We start from the raw sequence: 20,456 nt of genomic DNA on the forward strand, positions 1-20,456 counted from the left end.
GTTGTTGACTTGAGATTTTCACCAGATGTTAATAATAACCAAAGAAATACATAAATGAAAAGAAAACAAATTTCTTTAGATTACAAATGAAGTTATGTGAAATCAAATAAAATTACACAGGAAAAAAGTATTGAACACCTGAAGACAAGGAGGTGTAGAAAGCCCAGACAACGTCTGAAATCTCTCTGTAGTTCTTCAGCAACTCTCTGCCCTTATTTATTGTAAATTAACATCAGCTGCTTCAGTCCAACATCTCCATTAGCAGGATGATAACCAGGGCGGACAATTCAGCAAGACAATGATCCAATATACACAGTCAAGAAAACTCTTAAATGCTTCCAGAGAAGGAAAATCAAGCTGTAGAATGGCCCAGCCAATCATCTGACTTGAATCCAATAGAAAATACACATTAGAGATCTGATTTGATAGACGACACCCAGATGAAGATTTTTACACTCTGTTTGAAGTCTGAAAGACTCACATCTGAGCAATTAATGTGTCTTCATTCTACATAAAAAAAGATCTTTTTAAGGCGTATTTTTCCACCTTGGTTTCATCATTATCATCCTGGCAATGTATATCGATGGGCAGAGGGTTGCTAAATAACTTCTTTCAGCTGCTGTCTGGGCTTTCACTGCCTTTCTACACCTCCCTTTATTCATGTGTTCAATACTTTTTCCCTGTTACATTTCATTTTATTACACATAAATTCATTTGTAAACTAATTTGATTTGTTTTCCCCCTTATTTATTTTTCCCCAGTTTCTGTTTAATGGGGAGAAGATTTTTCAACACATTTCTGAACATAATGGTTTTAATTACTCATTTCTAATAACTGGTTTATTTTATCTTTGCCATGATGACAGTAAATAATATTTTACTAGAGATTTTTCAAGGCACTTCTATACAGATTAAAGTGACATTTAAAGACTTATTAGGTTAATTAGGCAGAATAGGGTAATTGGGCAATTTATTGTATATCGATGGTTTGTTCTGTAGACTATCAAAAAAATTTGCTTAAAGGGGCTAATAATTTAGACCTTAAAATGTAAATTAAAAACTGCTTTTATCCTAGCCAAAATAAAACAAATAAGACTTTCTCTAGAAGAAAAAAATATTATCAGACATACTGTGAAGATGTCCTTGCTCTGTTAAACATCATTTGGCAAATATTTAAAAAAGAAAAATAAATCAAAGGGGGTCTAATAATTCTGATCTAATAATAATAATATTTATATATATATATATATATATATATATATATATATATATATATATATATATATATATATATATATATATATATATATATATATATATATATATATATATATATATATATACGTACGTACGTATGTATGTATGTATATATATATATATATATATATATATATATATATATATATATATATATATATATTCATTAATTGCACTCTAATCGTATGTCCATTTTTCACATTAAACTATAAAAAATTTAAAAATAAATTCTCTTAAAAATAAAAAACTCTTTTTTTTTACACAAGACAGTACATTATGATCTACTTGTACTTTTTCTTTTATCATTTAGAATCTTGGCATTGCCATCGTAGAAGATGATCAAAAGATACATCTTACAACATGCTTGCATAATATTATATACAAGTATATTAAAATATTGTGTAATAAAAAGCTACACTCTGCATCAGTTAGAGCTAAAAGATTTCTTTCCAAACATATAACCAGCCAGAAACATATTCATCGCTGCAGTAATAATACTTTGCTCAATTTACGTCTTGGTTTCACAATTTTATTCTTTTGGGATTAGTTACATAACAACATCACATGATTAGTATGCATGAAACTGGTTATAGCATGTATTAATATCACAACATTATATGCTGCATGCATACAATCATATACAGCATTACTTAAGCTGTCGGATTCAAATTATGGAAACCACACTAAGTACAACATACATACGACATAGATATATTGTACAACATACAATTATTCAAAGTGATTTACATGAAACATAAAATATGCAATTATTATATTAAAACTGCTTTCAAAATAAAGCAGCAACTGATGTCCTTAAATCTGTAGTGTGTTGATGAGCAGCAGCTATAGTATGTGAGAAATAAAAATATATACATACAGAAGAATTGCAAAGGCTGTATAAAGGTGATGTTTTATTTCAAACAATTGATTAAAATAAAGTGGGTTGATCTCAATGTGCTGTAGGTTTTAGTCGTTTTGAAAGGCGTTATACTATTAATATGTAATTAATAAACAATCAGTATTATTAAAGATAATCAGTATTATTTTTGGCCAGAATAAATAGAATAGAAAAAAGAACAACAGATTTTTTTATTCATTGCTGTTTATGTCAAGGTAAAGGAAAACTAGAGAAGACAAAATAATGATGGTTAGGGCAAACTTTACACACTTCTGTGACTCTATAAGGAAAAACATGCCAGTTTTTTCAGTCTGCTTGTGTTTTACATGAATTTTAGTTGTATAAAAGTGTGCCACTAAGCTGCTGCTTCACTGTATTGTCTCTAAGGAATCTTCAACAAATTTAGTGAGTTTAGTGATTAAAAATATGAGTTCATTCATGAAGAACAACACATGCCATCTATACTGTACGTCAGAGCACACGCACACTTGATCAGAATGCTGATAAGGTGTTTTCATGCCTTTTTAAGCTGTTAATTTTGCATATGTTGCATATTTTATTATAATAAGGCTTAATTATGAGTTGAATCCCTTTAATTTGATTGAAGTGTTGTTTGAAAGTGAAGGTGTGTTTAAAAATGTAGTAACAATACTGCCTAAATTGCAATACGGCAAAAATACTGATGTTGATTTTAAGTGCATTATAGATTTTATACTGTAACTAGTATTGTTATAATCCAACAGTTAAAACTGTGAGTTAGAGGTGCAATAATAAATCAATATAGATGAATAAATAAGTGGTATGATATAAAGTACCACAAAAAATAAGTTGCACAAAAACTATCGATCTACTGTATATAAATATTTTTAAGGTGCCTCTGGTTTGACTCTTCATGTAATAGTAATAATCAACAGCACATTCTCATCTACTCATCATAATGTCTACATGTGCTCTCTAACATGAATGTGCGATTTCTGTATATACATTTTTCAAAGGGAGAGTTAACCCAAAAATGGAATTTCTGCCATTGTTTCCTCAATCTGTATGTTGTGCAGGACAAGCAGACAGAGGTAGCTCCAAATGCAGCTTTATTTAGAATGGTCAGGCAGGCAGGGCTTGAAAAGCAGCATCTACAGTGTAGTAGAGAGTCCAAGAGCAAAATCCAGAGGCAGAAGTTCAGGGCAGTCGGCAGAGAATCAAAACACAAAACAATCCAAGGTCAAAAAAACACAGGAAACAAGGAAAACCGGTTTGAATTGAATGTAACAGCTAGACAATACTTAAAATGTGTGTGAAACAAAGGTGTACTGTATATAGAGTTCGGGTAAGCAGTAACGATGAGTTTCAGCTGTGTGTGTCTCCAGATGACTGTCGGAGGTGATGAGCTGTGGCAGGAGTGATTGGTGCAATGACTTCTGGGATTTGTAGTTCGACAGGAATGTAGGAAGTAATCTCCAGCACAAAAACACTGCTGGCGATCACAACACATTTCTTTCAAATCTGTTTGAGTCTTCTGTTGAACACAACATAGTATAGTATAGTATAGTATAGTATAGTATAGTATAGTATAGTATAGAACACAGTACAGATATACTAAAGAATAGTGGAGAAAAGCGTCCGCTGACTCGCATAGTATGTTTTTGTCAATAGTATGGATGTCAATGGCTGCCTTTTCCAACATTCTTCAGAATATCTTGTAGTTTTCAACAGAAGAAAGGAATTACACAAGTTTATAACCACTCAAGTGTAAATAAATGGTGAAGAAATTTTCGTTTTTGGCCAAATAATCAACGCTAATCCAAAATAATATATATGTATTTTCATTAAGTGTTTTAAAAGTATTTCAAAAGTCTTTCATTAGCTTTGTATCCATCCAAATATGCAAATTATACAGTCACACTTTACAATAAGGTTTCATTGATTGTATGAATGTATTTACTAACATGAACTAATTAAAAACACTACTAGTACACCATTTATTAATCACAGTTCAACATAGTTACATTATTAAAATCCTAATGCTTGTTAGTAAGGGTTGGAGGACAATGGAGGGGAGTTGCTAAGTGATTTTCAAAAATTGAATTTATTTTATTAAACCCTTAGAATTACCATATTTTATCCATAACCTACAGAATAAAAGAAGTAATAGTTACATTAAAAAAACGACACGCAAATAAAGAGCCATCAGCCTTTCCTTTTTTGTTTTTCCATTGCATTGCGCCCCCTGGGGTGATTACGTTATATTAAAGACACATTGATAGCGTCAGTTGTAGCAGATTGATTTCATGGCACCAGGTTAAACTTTCTGACACCTTTACGACACTCGCATACATTAAAAGAAAGGCCACGACTGATTATGGAGGATGGTCTCTGAGTGGCATTCTCCAAAATTAAACCAAGAATAGATATGGGCCTATTGATGTGTGTGCACTGTTCTGTGCTAGGTTTGCATATGTCTAACCACCTTAGAGGATGTTTGGGGTCACGAGTCACTGTGATTGTTGTTTTACGGGTCACGGGCTGAAAAGTTTGGGAACATTAATACACTAAATTTCAATACACTAAATGTTAATACATCTTAATACACTAAAATATAACATGATTAACAATGAACAACTGTATTTTCATTAATGTTAACTAACATGAACAACTTCTGTAATAAATGTGTTGTTCGATGTTTTTTATGCATTAACTATGTAAAATGGAATATGAAATGCAATAGACACACAGCGGCTTTTGGAGGTGTGAGACGCTTAGTGAAGTTTAATTATAAACCAATTTCGAGAGAAGCACGTGCTTGTGATTGTCCACAGCCGGTCCTGCATTAGCTAACATATGTTTCACCAATCAGACGATTCCTAACTTACTATAATAAACCTGAGTTTCTTTCCTCAGTATCTATAGCTTGAAGCCCCCCTTCCACCCATGCTCCTCCCTCCTTTTTCTAGATTAGGTGACACGGCAGCCCAGTGGTTAACACTGTTGACTCACAGCAAGAATGTCACTGGGTCCTTCCCACAGTCTAAAAACACGCGATATACTGCAAGTAATTTGAACATACCAAAGTAGCACTTTAGACAAGCTCTTGGTAAGCATTATACTGTAGCTATCTCTGTAATCTGTCATTAGCCATTAGCAAGTCTGGGAGTTTATCGAGATCTACCTGAGATCAAACTTCCCTCTCGCCCTGCAAATGGGAGGGAGCCCAGGGCTTAAGGATCTTATAAGCTCAGGGCTCTCTCCCAAGGCAGCATGACAAACAAGCTTCATTATCAATCATCAGCTAAGTGTGAACTCTTGAAAGACAGTTCTGAAGGTAATTATACCAAACCACTTTGCACAAGGAGACAGTGCAAAGAAAAAAAATAAATGTCCCCAATAATAAAAGCATTAAGATACGATTTAGTTTATGCAAGTGTATTAGTTTAGAGTGGCAATCCCAAAATAAAGACATTCACATTTGGCATCTTATGCAGGCACAAGTTTATTTTTCTCTATGTGCAACCGGAACAATGCTGGTAAAAGCAAACTGACGCATGCGCGCAGAAAACCATTCAACCAGAAAAACGCACTCCTGTGCGCATTTTGTGCAGAGGTGTCGACACGCAGCGAGTCTTACAAATGGACTAATTGCAGTTTCACAAACTAATTTCGAGAGGAGCATGTGATATGATCGACTACAGCTGATCCTTATCGCTAATCATTATCAGATCGTTCCAAAATTACTACAAATATCCTGCCTAAACTTCATTCCCTATCTTTGTTTTTGGAACAAAAACTCTATCCTCCTTAATTCTATGATCGGGCGGCTCAGTGGCTGGCACTGCTGCCTCGCAGTATGAGGGCCAAAGGTTCAAGTTCTAATTGAGCCAGTCAGTACTCTCTGCACAGTTTGCATGTTCTCTCCGTGTTCATGTGAGTTTTCCCCAGGTCTTCCGATTTCCTCCCACAGTCTAAAAACATCTACATAAGCGAATTTTAATAACAGTCACAAGCACTTAACACATATATACTGAATCAACCAGAACCACCATATTAGCCAAAGTATCAGTACAAAATGAACTGGGGGTCTCTAGAGAAATACCTGATCTTATATCCCTCCTAATGCTCATTGACCAGGCGAGAACCTTGGGCTCATCTACGAGCTCAGGGATCTCTCCTGTGACAGCATGCCAAACCTGCTATCATAGTCGAGCATTAAGTGTGAACTCTTGAAACTAAAGTGTATGTAACATGATGATAATGTTACTTTCACTAAGTATGGCTATAAAGCAGAAAGGAGGGATGAAGTGTCAGGGAGGTAAGACATCATGACATTAATTCTCACCCATGAGTCGGGTCTTAACAGATAATGCTATAAAACATATGTGTATCCTATAGAATTGTCATGATAAATATTCATGCAAAAGATTTCTTAAGTTATCTTAGCACATCACTTCAGTTGTTACATGTTTTGAAGTATTTTTTGAATTGATTTCTGTTATTTATTTAGAATAATAATTGTTTATTAACATTAATAAATACGAGTATAAATAAACTGTTATATTTATTTTAAAAAATAATGGGGGGGGGGTATAGGGTGGTTTGCCCAGGGTGCCATTTAAACTAGAACTGCCACTGGTTGTGCACATACATGAACGTCAAAATGTTCAAAATTTATGTGCATATTGGCGTTTCAATACGCACTTACTATGCAATATTCCAAAATGCGCATAAAAAATATGTGGATGGAAACATGGCTTTTGTAAGTCTCCTCCTGCAAGCAGTATTTTGCTCAGTCTAACACTCCACATTTGGTTTCTCATCAGGAACATAATGTACTGGTGAGTCTGTTGAGGTATAAAGAGTTAATCCCTGTCTATTTGAATTTCCATGTCAGTGGTGCATGTCCTGTACACCATGGATCCAAGCAGAGCCTCATGGGAAACAGCGATTCGCATGTGAGTGTGTGTATGCTGGAAACAAGCTGACCTCCCGCTGCACTAGATGAAAAACCCAAATTGCCAAAAAAGACCATTCCCCAGTGACTACATTTAGTTACATCTTGTGCGATTCATGTTTATAGAGTGCATTCTAGAGCGAAGAAACCTTTCACCTTTAGTGCTGAAAAACACGTTGTGTAAGCGTGGCGGCGAAGTGAATCATAGCCGGAGTTTTAGTGTGGAAATGATTTAGCAGTTGGAGTCTGTCAGCCTCCTCCCACATCCCCATGACAGATGTCCACGCTGCAGCATATTTATCTTTCATTTGGAGATCAGGCCAGGTCATTTTCAATGGCCCTCTTAAAGCCTCAGTTAATGGCCCACATCATAGCGCTCTTTCAACTTCAAGAAAACGCTGCACTGAATAAAGAACACCAGTTAGATGAGTAGCAATGCCGCAGTGTTTTTGTTTATTTATTTCTCTCCATGTGTTTTAATTCTTGATATGATGTTTTAATCTTTGCATCCAGTAAATGTAAAAAGAAATACTACTCGATAGTCCACTAGGGTTGATTTTTAAACTGAAAGAACAGCATTAGCAAAATCTTATTGCGGGATTTCCTGCATAAGATGATTTCTCAAATGAAATGTGATTATTATTTAAACAAACTAAAAATGCTGCAATGGATAAAGAACAACAGTTAGACTTATACTGATTTGTTTTTTATTTTATTTTAATTCCTTATCTCAATTTTTGAAAACATGTTTCATTAAACCACAGGTGTCAAACTTAGTTCCAAAAGGGCCGCAGCTCTGCACAGTTTAGTTCCAACCCTAAATAAACACACCTGAACTAATTGAAACCTACAGGTAAGTGTGTTGGAGCAGGGTTGGAACTAAACTGTGCAGGGCTTCGGTCCTCCAGAAATTGAGTTTGACACCCCTGCAATAAACTATGATTTAAAAAAAGAAGTATATTACGCAGTATGTCACAGTTTGTTGCAAGAAAGCGGACCCAGTTGCAGCAATAAGCGAAAAGGTGTTTATTGACAGAATTAGGCACAAGTAGACAGACAATTAAGGGGATGACAAGGTCCAAACAGCAGGGGGAGTACACAGGGAACCAGCGATAGGTACAAGATGGCAGCAGAATCAACAGCCAGGCAGGAGTAGGAGCAACAGTGGTCAAAACCAGAGTTAGCCACATTAACTTCAGACTGGCAGGCCAATGAAGTCAGGACTGGAAAAGTATAAGACAGGACAGCAAACAGACAACAATAAATATACAATAAAATAACAAAACTAACTAAATCTAAAAAAAAAAAAAAAATTGAAATCAAATATAAATCCTGAAAGAAAACTAGACTGACTAGGCAAAATGGATAATACAGAAAAAAACTTAAATAAAGACTCGTAGAATGTAAAAAGACAATTAATAATCAACTACTAATACAAGACTGGGATGGCTGTGGCTAGATTGGATATGGTTGTGGCCTTAAGTTAAGGAGAATTATTACTATAATTTATTAAATTTCCCAATTATTGTATTTTATTAACGCCTCCATCCCAAACCTAAACCTAACCGTCACAGTAATGTAAAAACAGTAGTTGTACTGAGTATTATTTATGCTATCTATTAAATTACCCAATAAATTGTATTTTTTTTAACGCCTACCCCAACCCTAAACCCAACCGTGACAGTACTGTAAAAATATTAATTGTTGTTATACAGTGTCATAAAAATGGTGATATAATTGATGTACATATTGCACTTTTGGCTGAGCGCATATCTTATCTAGACTTTACCGACTGGGATTGAGAGAAAAATCAAACAAAAATAGTTATAAGGATAAAAGCAAGACAAAGATTAGCACACAAAATTCCTAAACACTAGGAACAAACAAAAGAAAGTAGTAGCCACAAACAAACAATAAATAAATAAACAAGAGAACTAGAAGCACTGGCAAGACAAAACGTTATGTAAGGATACAAGGCTAGGATACAAGATAAGCTCACATGGAACAAACTAGCAAAGAAATGAGAATGCATAGCACAATATATAGAACCAAGCACCTGAGAGACAGGAGGAAACAAAATAAGAGGGTGGGGTAACTGAAAACAGGCAGGAAAGACAAAAGGAGCACATGGCCAACACAAATTAAGGCAAAGCCATAAGCACAGGACAAACAGGGAAACATTAAAAGTGCTGAATATAAGTTTTTGACTTTTCTTATTCTAAAGCATAAAAATACCATAATATGTTTGCAGATATTTAAGAAACATGCCAAGTGTGCAATCTTGTTCATCTGAAAATCAATGCTGAGGTCAGATATTCTGCTTTGAAAATGTGTTTTCCGTGCCAGAACACTGTCATTGTTTTGGTAATTTTAACCTGCCCGATGCCACTTTAGCCAATTATATTTCAGCACCCTGGGTTTCCTTGGAGGAAAACAGAAAGGCTCTGACAGCTTGCTTGCTAAATTAATTTTGTTAATTTATTGAGTGGTAATTAATAAATATTATAATAATTATTTCCTTAATATTTAAATTAACTAAATTTTCTACAATGACTATTTGCTACATTGACCAAATAATAACGGTTAGAGGATTGTTGTGTTTAATTTCTATAGATTTTTTTTTATAGAACAGTAAAAAGTATGGACATTAGTCTTATTATTGTGAGAATGCTGCAATATCTATACAAAAATAAATATAAATATAACTTTTTTTTGTATTATGTTTGTAAATATTTTGCATGAATGTAGAAATATACTACTCACGATCCCCCTATTTAGGTAGGTTATAAAAATTTATCAGTTTAAATAATGTACATGAACTGAATCATAAAACTGAAAAGTGATCAATAGCAAAAATCAAAATCATCAGTTTAGATTAATGTTTAAATTAAGCAAGAATACTCTGATATCTATATGAAAACAAATATAAATCTAACAGAGGCCAGCTAGCCAAGTGCTGTGCATGTAAACCTCACTCCTCTGATCTCTCTGATCTCTAAAGGTGCTCTAGCAACTGACACCGGAGTCCATGGTCTTAAGCCTCGTTGTTAGAGCAACCAACTACAATGCATAGAATTGCCAGTTAGATCCTAGCTCAGACCGTGTTGGTTGCAGTAGGACTGGTGGGTTTCATAAATATAACGTTTTATGCATTATGTGTCTAAATCTTTTACATGAAAGTAGAAATATACTACTCAATATCCGGTCACACTTTTTTGATGGTCTGTTTGTTGAATTGCCAACTATGCCAACTAATTCTCATTAGATTATAAGCAGACTGTGGTGTCGGCATTAGGGTTGGACCATCAAATGGACCATCAAAATAAAGTTACTAATATCCTTCTTTTTGGGTATAGGTTATAACAGGTAATCATCAGTTTAAATTGTGTACATAAACTGAATCATAAAACTGAAATGTGATCAATAACAAGGGAGAACATGCAAACTCCACATAAAAATCGGTCCAGCCGAAACTTGAAACTGTGACCATCTTGCTGTGAGGTGACAGTGCAAACCATTGAGCCACACTATTGCCTTTTTTTTTTATTATGTGATTTCTTTTGTACATAAAAGTAGAAATATACTACTAAATATCCATCTATTTGGGAAGGTTATAACAAAACAAATCATCAATTTAAGTTGTGTTCATAAACTAAATCGGTATAAATGAATTATGATTAATAACACAGTTCAGAATCATAATTTGCATTATATAAATCAAAATGCTAAAACATCCAGAAAACACTTTGGTTACTGATGTTGCATATTAGGAAATTGGATTCAAATATTGAAGACCTGATTTGTTTACATTTGTGTAACATAGCTTGCCGGAAGGGGTGTGGCCAGGCTCTATAAATGCAGGCTATCTGTCAGATTCATTTACTCTAGCAATAGACAATCAAAATAAACTGGATTAAATGCACCGCTGGTTCATAATACAAGTGACTGTGGCTTAAACATATTGGACTAGTTATTAGCAGTAGGCAAGTACTAGTTACAGCCCTCCACATCTGCAATCAATATTAATTTATTAAATGTAGGAAAAATGTGCACGTGCTTGTGTAATTGGCTGCATTCAAAAAGCAAATGTAGTGTTTTAGTTAGTTGCCATAAACAGGCAGAAAGTGTTACGCTGCTGCTTCTCCTCGGGAGGCTGCTGGTCATGTGTGATAGTGATCTCACCCCTGTGGCTCATTTCTAATTGCCTAAACTGATGGTGTTGCAAATCAGTCTGTGTGAAAACAGTCCCCAGTCTCCCCTACAGCTCCAAACACCACTGATCCTCTGCTATATTTAAAATCAATAACCAACTGTCTTGTTTTCTGCTGTTGAGTATGAAATTGTATTCAACTCATTGCCTGCATTCAAGGAATGTGTAAATACTGTTTACGGCTTTATTTCCAAGGTTGAGAGTATTTTGTGCTTCAATTCGTGAACTCTGATGTTTCCGTAAGATTTTAATTAAAGAGAAAACTTATACCAGGAAGTTAAGTTTGACAATTGGATTCACCTCTAATCTTGAAACAAATAACACAAATAATATTATACAAATCCATGTTAATTAGCCAAAAAGTCTCCAGATGGTAAAATAGTTCATTGCTAACCTGCCAACTGAGTGTGTTGCTGTATTTACATGTCATTACAGGACATTTGGTTGTTATTATAAATCATAAATTGCATTCAAATGTGCAAATAATCAATAGTTTACTTAAATATAGAAGCTTGATGTTTTTTTGTTAATTTATTTGTTTTATTTGTTTTATGTATCTGTGAGTCTATTTGCATAATTAACACAAAATATTATTTAACAAATATATAGTTATAAAATATAACATGTTTAAAATATAATATAAAATAATAAATAATATTACAATTTATATTAGGTTAAAAAATCTTTACAAATACTGCAGAAGACCTATTGGAACCCACGTGTACCTAAGATTTTCACAAAATCATTTGAGATTGGTGAAGGAAAAATCATGGTTTGGGGTTATATTCAGTATCGGGGCGTAGAGTGGATGGCAACATCAACAGCCTGAGGTATCAAGACATTTGTGCTGCCCATTACATTACAAACCCCAGAAGAGGGTGAATTCTTCAGCAGGATAGCGCTCCTTCTCATTCTTCAGCCTCCACATCAAAGTTCCTGAAAGCAAAGAAGGTCAGGTGCTCCAGGATTGGCCAGCCCAGTCACCATGTATGAACATTATTGAGACAATGAACCATGGCATACTGCAAAAGCACGAAGTGGAATGTTATACAATGGTCAAGTCAATCACCTGACCTGAATATGATTGAGCAAGCATTTTACTTGCTGAAGACAAAACTGAAGAGAAAATGCTCGAAGAACAAACAGAAACTGAAGATAGTTGCTGTAGAGGCTTATCAGAGCACCACCAGAAATGAAACCCAGCGTCTGGTGATGTCTAGATGTTCCAGACTTCAAGGCTATAATTGACTGGAAAGAATTTGCAACCAAGTATTAAAAACTGAAAGTTTGATTTATGATTATTATTCTGTCCCATTTCTTTTGGTCCCTTAACAAGTGGGAGGCACATATGCAAACTGTTGTAATTTTAAGTGTTGACCTGATTTGGATGTAAATCCCCTTAAATTAAAGCTCTCAGTCTGCAGTTAAAGCACATCTTGTTCAATTAATTTCAAATCCATGGTGTTGGAGTAGAGAGCCAAAAAAATTTTGTCTTAAGTTTAATGTTTAAGGTTAAGTCTCTGATTTTAAAGCTATATATACTGAAACTATATATATATATATATAAATCTCTTCATCATCTCTGTACTTAGCATATGTTAACCTAATTTAGAATCTGGGTTGCACCTCAACTGTTAGTGACATAAATAAAGACAAGAATAGAACATTATGCTGATTTAACTTGGCGCAGGGAGTAAATGTGCTGGAAAGAAACCTCTTGCACTGGTTTCACAGTACAGAAGATAACGCTTCCACACAGCAGTTCGCACAGTTCTCCTCATTTCTTTGTGTTCGGGAGTCTCGTGCTCCTCTTATCTACAGCTGTCCTCCACTGGAGCTGTGATTTCTGCAGAGGACTAATAAGATTGAATTGGTGTGGAGCGGCTCCTCGTCGATCTTCTCTCATGCAGACGGAGAGGGAGAGACTGGAAGAAGAACACCTGCAAGCGGATTAATGAGGGAGAGACAAGCCTGCGCTAATTAATCCTGCTGGTCATTAGCTCCAACGCTTCACTTCATTCACATACCAAGCATTTTATATCATCTCTGTACACAGTAACTCTGAATGATCAACATACTGGCTAAAGTGAGGGCAAGGGTTGCTCTTAAAGGGACAGTTCACCAAAAAAAATGTTTTTTGTAATTTAAGGTATCATTTAACCTGCTTTATGCTCTATTTTTTCTGTTACAGTGAATTTACATTAAAAACAGTTACTAAGTCTTCTGTAGCCTTACAAGAGCTTTACAAGTAGATCAAATTTAAGTCTTTATTTAATTAACTTCTCTTCTGGTGAGCGGTTAATTCAAGAACCACTTCACTGAGACCCTCACTTCAGAACTGAATCAGAAAGAGAATCTTTTGAGACGCACTTCTGAATTAACTGGTTGTTGTGGTTCACAAATTTGCCTGAAAAGTTGATCAACGAATTGCTGAAATGATTCAGTCCATGCCATTGCCGTTTCAAGTTAATAGTTAAATGGAGGGAAAAAATTATCTGTGAACAAGGAATTATGTTTTGTTTAACAATAGGAAAAACAACAACACAATAATGCTGCTGTGATTAACATATAACTAAAAATTTGCCAACCCAGGCTAATTTTAAAAACGTACCTCTATATACAATTTTGGAGAGCACCATATACTTTCCAGGAGCCATGTTTTTTGCAGTTTTTGTTTTTGCGAATCCACCAGAGGTTGCTGTGTATGCTTTTTGAGATCTCAAATTTCTCTTGCGAGTGCCATTCGTGCCTGCTGTTCTCACGCAAATCCACCAGATGCCACTGTCAACTGACTGACTGACTGAATGACTGACTGACTAATCGAAGGACCCAACCCAGCAAACAATTTTGTGTTTAACAGATGTCTAATAGATATCCAAACATAGCAGCTTGGCTAAAACAAGGCTAAACTTGGGCTGTCAGTGAAAATCTAATAGACATTTAAGAATGGTCCAACACTAAACTAATAGTCAAATAGACATAATTTATATCATAGTCGTTTGTTTCTGTTTATTTGATGAATAGTGTAGTTTTGGGATATTCTTAAGCGTCTATTAGTTTTTCTCAGCCCAAATTTAGCCGTGTTTTAGCCAAGATGACTATGTTTAGACATCTATTATACATCTTTGAAAAACAAAAAAGGCTTGCTGGGACCATTCTTCTTCCCTAAACCGAACAAATTGTGTTTTCAAAAGCACCCGCAAACCAACTTCCCTACACCCAACCGACAGTTTTAAAAAGCAATCCAGAAAAAAAAAAGGCCTCGTCTGATTTTTATCACATTTTCAGATTTTACCATATTCTCACCCAGTTACTTACTTGTTTATTTTATTTTTTAACTTTTGTTTTTGTCTTACCCACTTTCTGAACCGTTCTTTGCCAGACTCAAACCCCGCCGTCATGGTCAACTCCTCTCTGCATCTCAAGTCCACCAATGTACATGGCAAGCTAACTGGAAAAACTGGTAACAGCAGGAAAGCCGTTCATACGGAGATAAGCGGTCAGCTGGTAAGCGTAAGAAGGAACGGCATCATACTGCCCCGTAGCATTCATTTAAAAGACCAAATGCAGCCATCAGTAGCTCTGGCTACATAGTTTGTGATCTCCAGAAGTGTATATAGGGCTACGTTTTCAAAATGAGCCTACTGTATGCTGCAATGGTTGTTGCTAAATCATTCACAGTACGGTTTCGGCCGGAAGTTAATTATAATTTATTCAATTTTTACCATTTATTGTATTTTATTAACGCCTACCCCTACCCCAACCCTAAACCCAACCATCACAGTAATGTAAAAACAGTAGTTGTACTAAGCAGTCTTTATGCTATATTAAAATTGCCCAATAAATTGCATTTTTAAAGCGTACCCTACCCCAATTCAAAACCCAATCGTCACAATACTGTAAAAATATGAATTATTATTGTACAGTGTCATAAAAAAAATGTTGCTACAGTATATTAGTGTGCATATCGCACTTCCAGCCAAAGGTACACATTTGTACTCAAAGGGTCCATATTGGTAACGAAAAAGTATATATTAGTACCTAAAAGTTTTAACAGGAACTCTTTTGTTTTTTTTATGTACCCTTCAGGTATTCATATGGACCTTTTAAGTACAAATTTGAACCTTTTGAAAAGCTACCACCCCTATCACAGCTCGCGTACCTTTAATTCTGAGAGTGTACAAATCTCCATAAAAAATGAGTTATCAGATCATATAAGAGATTTATGGGTAATAGATCATATGTGAGTCAATTAAATCCCCATCCAGTCAGCTGTTGAATCAAATACCACATCACTGATTCACTGAACTGAATCAAAGTGCAAATGTTTTTGTTATGGTTCATGAATGAACTATTGGACTGATTTAATCATTAGTCTTTGTTTAGATATGGTTACTGCAGTTGAGTTAATAGCGTCAAATTAGTGGAGACGAGAATTATCTGTGAACAATGACATGTTTTATTTTGTTTTATTACATTTGTATGACTGAAAGGTGGCTCTTAATGGGACATTTCACCAATAAAAAGTCAATTAAATTAATAAAATAAAAGTCATTGTTTACACTATTTACTTTACAGAGTCCTCTGAAGTTTTTATTCTTTATTGAATGAGCTGCTCTTTCAGTGAGCTGCTAACTCAACAACAACTTTAAATCAATCAATGATGCTGTGAGATGAACTGAATCAGAGAGAGAATCCTTTAAACTATTCTTTAGAATGAACCCGTTGCTTTCGTTCATCAATGAATCGTTGGACTGGTTGATTCACCAATCAGCTCTTACTTACCTGGACACAGCAGTTTTCAAGTTAACAACTCACTGAAGGGGAAAATTGCTTCAGTGAACAATTGCTTAAGTTTATCCGGTTATTTTTGCAGCTAAATACATGAATTAAAGAACGTCATACAACACAACGCTGAGTAAAATACTTTTTCAGAGAGAATCCATCCTGCTAGTTTTATCAGGGATTTGTAGAATTTGTGAAGACATGGATATTTCTCTCTCTCTCTCTCTCTCTCTCTCTCTCTCTCTGTGCATGTTAGGATTTAAATAGATCTTTGAACACCCCCTACACACAGACATACACAAGACCTGTCTTTCTCTATATGCTGGCCTTATTGCCATGCTCATGATGAGAAGCAGCTTTGCACAGAAGATGAAGAATGAGAAAGGACGCGTGAGGGAGAGACTGAAGCGGCGAGGGAGGGAGCCGTCACACAGAGCGCTTCCTAAAATCATGTTACTGTGTCATTATCCCACCTCTGCTCTCTTCCCAGCAATCATATTTGGAGAACATCTTTCAGGAGCTCTCAGTGCCACAACAACTGGTAAGCATGGCTAATGGAAATTTAATCAGTGACAAGAGTGGAGAATCAGTCATAATGCATGTCAAACTGAATGCACCCCGATAAGGAATAACAGAGAGATGCAAATAGTGGTTAAGGGAGGCTTCGCTGACAGCCTGATAATGCCCTCGTACTTCCTGCGGCAAGCGCCGATGGCTGTTTCATGTTTGTGAGTGTTTTATTTAAAGCCTGATTTATGAATGTTTTTTCTCTCATTTATTTTAATGCCGCAAATATGAGCTCTCCAGCAAAACCAGAAGGCACAAGGATGCAAACAGCCCCCCGTTTATGTTTTTTCATTAAAGCAATAAGAGCCAATCTAATTAGGACGTCAAGATTTCGAGCAGTTGTTCCTTGGCTTCTTGTTTGTTTGGCTGGTTTTCATTTTTCATATTTTCTCCAGGCAGAACCTTGTAAGATTAAACCAATAAATGGCTTTGCAAACTCGGGGTTAAATTGACTACGCATGACAAAACCTAAACAAATCCCTCTTATCCCGTTTCAACTTCCCCACTGGTGAACAGAGCGATATCTTGTTCCACCAAAAGAACTGCCACAAGCAAGACGTCATCAAAAAAACCTGCAATCTACAAAGGAACAAAACTGGGATGCTCCACCAGCACGCCACGCATCCTCCGCGCTTCAAGTAACCCATGAAACAGCTTTCTTAAGGCTAGAATCATGCAAACACTCTATAAGAGTTTCCAGTTTGAGTGAATGTCAGTTGCATTTATCTCGCTCTCTCATAATGCTGAAACGAGGCCTGTATCCAGCATTGCTTGGATATTATTAGTTTTTTATATTTCAAATGCAATTATTTGTGAAATGCTGATCACACTAACGTTGAGATTTACTTACAACTTAAAGGGCATCTCTTTTACCCCTTTTACAACATGTATGATAAGCCTTTAGTGTCTCCAGGATGTCTGTAAAAGCTCAAAATACCCATCAGATTATTTATTATAGCATCCAGAATCTGCCCATTTTGGTGTCTGAGTACATTTTAGCTGTATTTGTAGCCTGTGGCTTTAAATGCAAATGAGCTGCTTCTTTCTGCCCATCGTTCCCACGTGCGTGTCTGCTTCTCATCATGCTTTATGTCAGATAAACAGCAGTCACACTGCAAAAAAATGCTTTTCTTTGTAAGATTTTTTGTCTTGTTTCTAGTTCAAATATATAAAAATTCTTATATCAAGAAGCATTTTCTAGGCAAGCAAAACATTAAACTTAAAACAAGCAAAATAATCTTGTTTTCCCTTTTGACATAAGATTATTTTGCTTACCCCATTGGCAGATTATTTAGCTTGTTTTAAGGGAAAACTCAATTTTGGCATATTATATCTTAAAACAAGACAGTATGTTTTGCTTGTCTAGACAATTTTGCTTGATTTAAAAGTTTTTAAGATGTTTGGACTACAAACAAGACAAAAAAATCTAAGTAAGAAAACCATTTTTTGCAGTGCAGTGATAGAGACAGACTCGGATGAAGCTGAAATACAGCTCATTAGTAAAGTTTATTTGATGTATTTGTGGTGGAGTTTTTTCAAGCCTATCTGAAATGATGAGTCTCACACAAATGCTATTTGCAGTACATACACTCATTAGCGTTTACTGACACCATGCGGCCATGTGGTGATTATATCGGTTGAGAATTAGATATTAATTTTACTTTCTTGATTACATGCATGCTCTGTTTTTAAAAAGTTTTCAATAATATCTGCATACAACCTTTATGATGCAAGCTGAGATTGCATCTCTCAGAGATGCGATGTCAGACACAATGCACTCAATGGAGCTAGTGACGTCACTCTGAGGGGTAGGGTTAGGGGTGGGGTTAGGTAAGCCCATTGAAAAGCATTGGATGCAGCTCAGACTGCATCTTTATCTTTTTTTTCTGCATCCAGACCCTTCTTAATGTTTTAAACCTATAAACATGAAAATAAACAGAGAGTTGGAACAGATATTTTAATCCCAGTTTCTGTCCAAAAGATTTTCTATGGACGTGTCTACATGTTATTATAGAAATATGGGGCCTGTCAATCATTTCGGTGGACAGGGAAATCAGCACTCTTATGTCACGTTGCATTGGGCCTCAATATCATTGAGATTTGGGTCCTATTTTAATGTCAGGAAATTTTAAAGAGAAGACTTGTTGGGTTGATATCACTCCAGTATGACTGTGGGCACACTGTACACACAGTTTTATCCAAACAGTTTACAAAAGTTGATTTTCATAATAGGTGCGCTTTAAAATGTTACTATACTTTATTAGTGTACTGTAGTGCTGTCACCTCACAGCAAGAAGGTCGCTGGGTCGATGGTTCGATCCTCGGCTCAGTTGGCGTTTCTGTGTGGAGTTTGCACGTTCTCCCTGCCTTCGCGTGGGTTTCCTTCGGGTGTTCCGGTTTCCCCCACAGTCCAAAGGCTATGTATTACACAGGCCTAGGGCTATGTTTTTACAAACTGTGAAATACATTGCTCCAGTGATGTGTACCTGCAGCTTGTGTTGCCAAATCCATCAGTGGCCACTGTGTATATGTTTGAGAATCTCAAATAAGAGACTAGTACACATTTTTTTTTATAAATGCCATTTAGAAGTCCAAGTGTGCTTCTATGCAAAGCCAGGGCTTGTCACACATGTATATTAACTCACAATCAATTAATTAAGAGACTCTCTTTCCTACATCTCAACCGATTTTAAAAGCAATCGAGAAGAAATAAACGCATCTCAGCAACATACTTTTATCACAATTTCACATCGCTGTCTTTTTTTACCTGCTGGAACTGCCTTTCACCGGACTTTAACGCAACACAATGTTCAAGGCAAGCTACCGAGCAAACTGACCACCCCGGGAAAAAAAATGTCCACTGTTATGTAAAAAGGAAAAGTTGGTGGCGCATACCACCCGTAGCATTAGTTTTACCCAGAACTAGAAGGCAAATGACTGTCGTGGCACGTACTTAGAGTTTCATCGAAATGTAGCCCTGGACACAAATTCCCAATGAGCCTATTTTGAAAATAACTAGTAAAGTAGTATACTGTCACCATGACAAAGACAAGAAAAAGTTTGTTCCAAGAAAAAAAAAAAATTATATATATAGGGCGACGCAGTGGCGCAGTGGGTAGCAGGTTCGCCTCACAGCAAGAAGGTCGCTGGTTCGATCCTCGGCTCAGTTGGCGTTTCTATGTGGAGTTTGCATGTTCTCCCTGTGTTCGCGTGGGTTTCCTCCGGGTGCTCCGGTTTCCCCCACAGTCCAAAGACATGCGGTGCAGGTGAATTGGGTAGGCTAAATTGTCCGTAGTGTATAAGTGTGTGTATGTGTGGATGTTTCCCAGAGATAGGTTGTGGCTGGAAGGACATCCGCTGCATAAAAACTTGCTGGATAAGTTGGTGGTTCATTCTGCTGTGGTGACCCCAGATTAAAAAAGGGACTAAGCTGACAAGAAAATGAATATATATATATATATATATATATATATATATATATATATATATATATATATATATATATATATATATATATATATATATATATATATATATATATTATTATTATTATTATTAATTTTTTTTTTTTTATATAAACATCTATCTTCTACTTCAAACAGCACTTCAAAATATTTTTAAATAATACAAAATTCACAAGAGGGCTATATATATATATAATATAAGATTTGTTTGGTAAAAAAAAAAAAAAACATTTTATTATTGCTTTACCACTAACCTAGTCGTTATGTTCTGCTTGAGTTACTCATTTCACAAATCTAAATCTACATTTCAAGAGATGCAAAAGACCAAGTGTAATGC

At 35.6% G+C, this 20,456-nt stretch overlaps 1 protein-coding gene across 3 annotated transcripts in view; it reads left to right on the forward strand.

Moving 5' to 3' along the window:
- Positions 1-20,456, forward strand: part of negr1 (neuronal growth regulator 1) — a 305,572-nt gene that overhangs the window by 225,107 nt on the left and 60,009 nt on the right. The gene's annotated exons all lie outside the window — the stretch shown is intronic.

Source organism: Danio rerio, chromosome 6, assembly GCF_052040795.2.
Source record: "Danio rerio strain M-AB ecotype USA chromosome 6, GRCz13ab, whole genome shotgun sequence".
Taxonomy (NCBI): Eukaryota; Metazoa; Chordata; class Actinopteri; order Cypriniformes; family Danionidae; genus Danio; species Danio rerio.